This window comes from Hemiscyllium ocellatum, chromosome 13, assembly GCF_020745735.1.
Source record: "Hemiscyllium ocellatum isolate sHemOce1 chromosome 13, sHemOce1.pat.X.cur, whole genome shotgun sequence".
In the NCBI taxonomy this organism is placed as follows: domain Eukaryota; kingdom Metazoa; phylum Chordata; class Chondrichthyes; order Orectolobiformes; family Hemiscylliidae; genus Hemiscyllium; species Hemiscyllium ocellatum.
Window position 1 is genome coordinate 81,488,720 of NC_083413.1, and position 6,721 is coordinate 81,495,440.

Below are 6,721 nucleotides of genomic sequence, written 5' to 3' on the forward strand. Positions count from 1 at the left end.
CAATTTTGGTGTCATCTGCAAACTTACTAAGCATACCTCCTATATTCACATTCAAATCATTCATATAAGTGACAAAAAGCAATGGACCCAGCTCCGAAATATGTGGCACACCACCGTTCACAGGCCTCCAGTCTGAAAAGCAACCCTCCACCACCACCCTCTGTCTTCTATCTTTGAGCCAGTCCTGAATCCAAATGACCAGTTCTCCCGCATTACATGACATCTAACCTTGCTAACGAGTCTACCATGAGGAACCATGTCGAACACTTTCCTGAAGTCCATACAGAGCATGTCCACTGTTCTGCCTTCATCAATCCTCTATGTTACTTCTTCAAAAAGTTCAATCAAGTTTGTGATACACAATTTCCTACACACAAAGCTATGTTGCCCATCTATAAACAGTAATTGCCTTTCCAAATACATGTAAATCCTGTCCCACAGGATTCCCTCCAAATACTTGGCAGTGGTCGATAGTTCCCTCGCTTTTACTTACCACTTTTCTTAAATAGTGACACCATGTTATCCCTCCAGTCTTTTGGCACACCACTTGTAGCTATCAATGATACAAATATCTCAGCAAGGGGACCAGCAATCAGTTCCCACGGAGTTCTAGGGTACTCCAGATCAGGTCCTGGGGATTTATCCATCTCTTTGCGCTTTATGTGATCCAGCACCTCCTCCTCAGTAATATGAACATTTTTCAAGATGTTACTATTTATTTCCCCACGTTCTCTATCTTCCATATCCTTCTCCACAGTAAACACTGATGCAAAATACTCCTTTGGTATTTTGCCCTTCTCCTGTGATTCAATAGGCTGCCTTGCTAATCTTTGAGGGGCCGTATTCTCTCCCTAGTTATCCTTTTGTCCTTAATGCATTTATAAAATCCCTTTGGATTCCCCTTAATCCTGTTTGCCTAATTATCTCATGTCTCCTTTTTGCCCTCCTGATTTTCCTCTTAAGTATGGACATGTTGGACCGAAGGATCTGTTTCTGTGCAGTACATCTCTATGGCTCTATTGCCTTTATATTCTTTTAAGGATTCACTCGATCTCTGTTTCTATACCTGACATATGCTTCTTTCTTTTTCTGAACCAAACCCACAATTTCTCGCGTCATCCAGCATTCCCTCCACCTACCAGCCTTGCTTTTCAGGAATATACTGTCTCTGGACTCTTGTTATCTCATTTTTGAAGGCTTTCCATTTTCCAACTGTCCCTTTACCTGCAAACATCAGCACCTAATCAACATTTGAAAGTTCTTGCCATCAAAACTGGCTTTCTTCCAATTCAGATTTGATCTATCCTTTTCCATCCCTATTTTATTAGAATTATGATCACTGGCTCCAAAGTGATCCCCCCCACTGACACCTCAGTCATCTACTCTGCCCCTTATTTCTCAAAAGCAGGTCAAGTTTTGTACCTTTTATCAGTGCAACAATATACTGAATCAGAACATGTTTTTGTGCACGCTTGAATTCCTTTCCAAGTCTTTAACTCTATGGCAGTCCCAGTCTATCTTTGGAAAATTAAAATCCCCTACTCATAACCACCCTATTATTCTTCAGATTACAAACGTCGCTGTACAAATTTGTTTCTCAATTTCCTGCTTACTACTGGGGGGGGTGGCAGGTGACTGGAGGTGGCAGGTGACTGGAGGGAGGGGGGGGTGGTGGTTATGATGCAGTCCCAATATATGATCTTCCCTTTTTTATTTCTCAGTTCCACCCAAGCAACTTCCCTGGATGTATTCCCAGAAAAAACCCTCCCTAAATATAGCTGTAATATTATCCCTAATGATAAATGCCACTCCCTCCCCTCTCTTGCCTCCATTTCTATCCTTCCTATAGTATCTAAAACCTGGAGCTTTAAGCTGCCAGTCCTGTCCATCCTTGAGCATATCTCTGTAATTGCTAGGATAGCCCAGTCCCACATTCCCAATCATGCCCTGAGTTCATTTGCCTCTTCCATTGAAATAAACATAGTTTATTTGTTCATTCTTTGCTTTGTTCCTGCCTGCCCTGACAGTTTGACTTGCTCCTTTTACCAACTGTACCAGTTTCAGACTATTTCTTTCCTGATTATCTCCCTGGGTCTCACCCCCACCAGTTTAAATCGTCCCAAGCAGCTTGAGCAACTTTCCCTACCAGTATGTTCATTTCCTTCGAATTCAGGTGCAATCCATCCTTCTTGTACAGATCACTTCTACCCCAGAAGAGAATCCAATGATCCAAAAATGTGAATCCATCTCCCCTGCACCAGCTCCTCAGCCATGCATTAATGTTTTTCACCCTCCTATTCCTACCTTCACTAGCTCGTGACATTGGGAGTAACCCAAATATTACTACCCTCAAGGACCTCCTTTTTACATTTCTGCCTAACTTGTCATATTCTCTCCATAGAATCTCATCCATTTTCCTTCCTTTGTCATTAGTTCCAATGTATACAACAATTTCTTGCTGGTCCCTTTCCCTTTTGAGAACATTACGCACCCTCTCTGAGATATCCTTGACCCTAGAACCAGGGAGGCAACACATCATTCTGATTTCTCACTGTTGGCCACAGAAACTGTCTGTGCCTCTGATTAGAGATTCCCCAATTACATTCGATCACTTGGAACCTGACGTACCCCTCGTTACATTACAACCAGTATTAATAACAGAAACCTGGCTGTCCGTGCTACATTCCCATTAGAGTCTATCACCCCCTACATTTCCAAAAAGAGCATATTTGTCTTAGTTGGCCACAGGGTACTCCTGCACAACTTGCCTCCCTCTCCTACCTTTCCTGTGGTAAGCCTGGCTGTATCTGGGGTTTTTCTCCCTTCCCACAGCAGCCATCTATCACACCCTCTAGCTTCTATAAGTTCCTCATTGCCTGTCACTGCCGCTCCAACCGATCTTGGCAATCCAATAGGATTCGCAACCAAACACATATCCTGCAGACATCATCAGTAACATGGAAACTCTCCCCAATCTCCCACAGCCGACCGGAAGAGTACATCACTCTATTAAAGGCCATCTAGCTATCGATAGACCCAGAAAATAGCACTATTTTACTGCTCTAAAAAACACTGCCCCAGGCCAACTTATAAAATCATAAGAACCTAAGAACTAGGAGCAGAAGTAGGCCTTTGTGCTTTTTCCACATAATCAGAAAAGAACTGAATCTACTCACTATTATAGCTTTACAACATAGAAACAGTCAGGTTACACTTTAAAAAGCTACTTAGCTGCAAGCTCGCCCACACAGGTTTCTCCAAGGTCAGCTGCAAATTTTGCTGTTTATTAATTTTTCCTCAGATGAACTCCAATGTTCAAAGATACTTGAAATCAAACAGCAGAGGCAGTAGCTATGCAGATTCACTGCTGGGTCAGACAGCACTGTCAATTTTTTTTTAGATTCCCTACAGTGTGGAAACAGTCCCTTCGGCCCAACAAGTCCACACTGACCTGAAGAGTAACCCACCCAGACCCATTTCCCTCTGACCAATGCACCTAACACTGTAGGCAATTTAGCATGGCCAATTCACCTGATCTGCACATCTTTGGACTGTGGGAGGAAACCCACATAGACACAGGGAGGTTGTGCAAACTCCACATAGACAGTCGCCCAAGGCTGGAATCGAACCTGGGACCCTGGTGCTGTGAGGCAGTAGTGCTAACCATTGCGCCGCCCTCAAAAGACAGTTTCCTTCTCTGTTTGAATCACTTTCCATGTGGTCACTGCTACTGCATTTGTCTGTCTTCTACCTTTTTAAATGCTCGTAGCATTTTGGTCCATGCGTGATCTCAATAGCACAGGAGAAACCACAGGACAACCATCATGGTTGTCATCCTTTCATTAGGCCTTCACGCTTTTTCCACCCACCAACTGTTTTTTACATTGTGGCTTTCTTGTTGGACCTCAGCCTTCAGTTGCCTGTAGGCCTGCCTTTTCTCTTCTGAATACGATTGTTGTTTTACAATCAGAAATGTTTCTGGCTTAATTGTTCCAGGGTCTACTGATCATTCTCGTCAAGCTAGTCTTGGTGTTTCCTGGTTGAGCAACCAATCAATTTTTTCCTAGCATCAATGATGACCACCTTAAGAGTGGACTAGATATTCTACTATGTATTCATGTACTGTATTTTAGAAATTTGGGAAGCTAGGTAGCCACTTAAACAGTTTTATTTAATAGGATCCTGGTTCTTTGAACCAGTTGCAAACCTCTAGTCCACTCCACATCAGGCAGCCAGCATTTCGAGTCTAGATGACTCTTCATCAGAACTAAAATGAGATTGGAGGGGACAGCATTTATGCTATAATTCAGGGGTCATGGTGTGGTGGGGGACAGGGGTGTAGGGTGTTGGACAAAAGATGGTCGAAGTTTATATTAAGTAGTTAGAATGTGAGAATGGCAGAACAATGGCATGTCTCCTGCCAGACTTGAGAGGACAGCATGGTGGCACAGCGCCAGAGACCTGGGTTAGATTAGATTAGATTTACAGTGTGGAAATAGGCCCTTCGGCCCAACAAGTCCACACCAACCCGCCACCCACCCATACCCCTACATTTACCCCTTACCTAACACTACAGGCAATTTAGCATGGCCAATTCACCTGGCCCACACATTTTTGGACATGGGAGGAAACCCACGCAGACACGGGGAGAACGTGCAAACTCCACACAGTCAGTCGCCTGAGTCAGGAATTGAACCCGGGTCTCAGGCGCTGTGAGGCAGCAGTGCTAACCACTGTACCACCGTGCCACCTCAGGCGACTGACTTTGTGGAGTTTGCACATTCTCCCCGTGTCTGCATGGGTTTCCTCCGGATGCTCCGGTTTCCTCCCACAGTCCAAAGATGTGCGGGTCAGGTGAATTGGCCATGCTAAATTGCCCGTAGTGTTAGATAAGGGGTAAATGTAGGGGTATGGGTGGGTTGCGCTTCCGCGGGTTGGTGTGGACATGCTGGGCCAAAGGGCCTGTTTCCACAATGTAAGTAATCTAATCTAATTTAAGGACAGTCAGTGGGATGGAGGAGGGGAGGACATGATAATGAGCTAAAAGAAAGGAAAGAAATGGTTCAAAATTTAAAGGTGTTGAACTCAATATTAAGTCCAGGAGGACATAATGTGTCTAGTCTGAAGATGAAATGTTGTTCCTCCAGTTTGTTCCTTGCAAAGCAGGACCTTGATCTTCCAGTAGCTGATCATTTTAACACAACGTCCTGCTCGCATACCTACATGTCTTCCTTGACATGCTGTTGTGTTTTAGTGAAACAATGCAAACTGTCCTTTTCCACAGTAAACACTTGTGCAAAATACTCAGTTAGTATCTCTGCGGCTCCACACAAAGGCAACCTTGCTGATCTTTGAGGGGGCCTGTTCCTTCCCTAGTTACCCTTTTAAATTGTGAACCATTTCTTTCCTTTCTTTTAGCTCGTCATTATGTCCTTCTCTCCTCCATCCCACTTACTGTCCTTTCAAGTCTTGGAGACAGTAAGGACTGCAGCTGCTGGAAGCAAGATTCACTAGATGTGAAGCAAAGCAGGTCAGACAGCTCCCTGCCCCAATTCTAATGAATTGTCCCACATTGTATCAAGTTCTGGACCAAAACAGTGACTTTCCTGCTGTGCTTTCCCAGCTTGGCAAGTATTGACTCTTTCAAGTCTGGCAGGAGACATACCATTGTTCTGCCATTCTTACATTCCGATCATTTAACATAAACTACCAACATCTTTTCTCCAACAGCACCCTACACCCACTACCTCCCCACCACAAACCCCCAAACTATAGAAGTGCTATTGTTGAAACACCCCCTTTGATGAAATTATCTAGAATCGAAACATTAAAATCATAGAAACCCTACAGAGTAGAAACACACCGACCGCCGGAGAGTAACCTACCCAGACCCATTCCCCTAACTGATTACAAGAGGAAGCTCAATTATCCAGCATTCGATTGTCCAAACAAGATCACAAGGTCCCAATGCTTGGCCAAACTATGTTGTCTGGCATTCGATTATCTGAACAAAATCCTGCCTGTGTCCTTCAGATAATCAAGGTTCCTTTGTACTCTATATTTACCACTAACCAACACATCTGAACACGAGGGGACAATGTAGCATGACCAGTTCATCTAACTGGGAGGAAACCCACACAGACAGTCACTTGAGCCTGGAATCAAACCCGGAGTCCGTGGTACTGTAAGGCAGCAATGCCATTCTCTCACCATTGGATGCTACCAGACCTGTTATAGAACATAAAAAAATACAGCGCAGTACAGGCCCTTTGGCCCTCGATGTTGCACCGATCCAAGCCCACCTAACCTACACTAGCCCACTTTCCTCCATATGCCTATCCAATGCCCGTTTAAATGCCCATAAAGAGGGAGAGTCCACCACTGCTACTGGCAGGTATTCCATGAACTCACGACTCGCTGACTAAAGAATCTACCCCTAACATCTGTCCTATACCTGCCACCCCTTAATTTAAAGCTATGCCCCCTCGTAATATCTGACTCCATACGTGGAAAAAGGTTCTCATGGTCAACCCTATCTAAACCCCTAATCATCTTGTACACCTCTATCAAGTCACCCTTAAACCTTCTTTTCTCCAATGAAAACAGCCCCAAGTGCAGTAATTATGATCTGCAGTAGTTTATTTCTACTCTGGGTCCATTTCCAATTTGAAGTGCAACTCAGGCCCGCCTTGAAATGGGGTTTGGCGGTTGTCATGGCGAC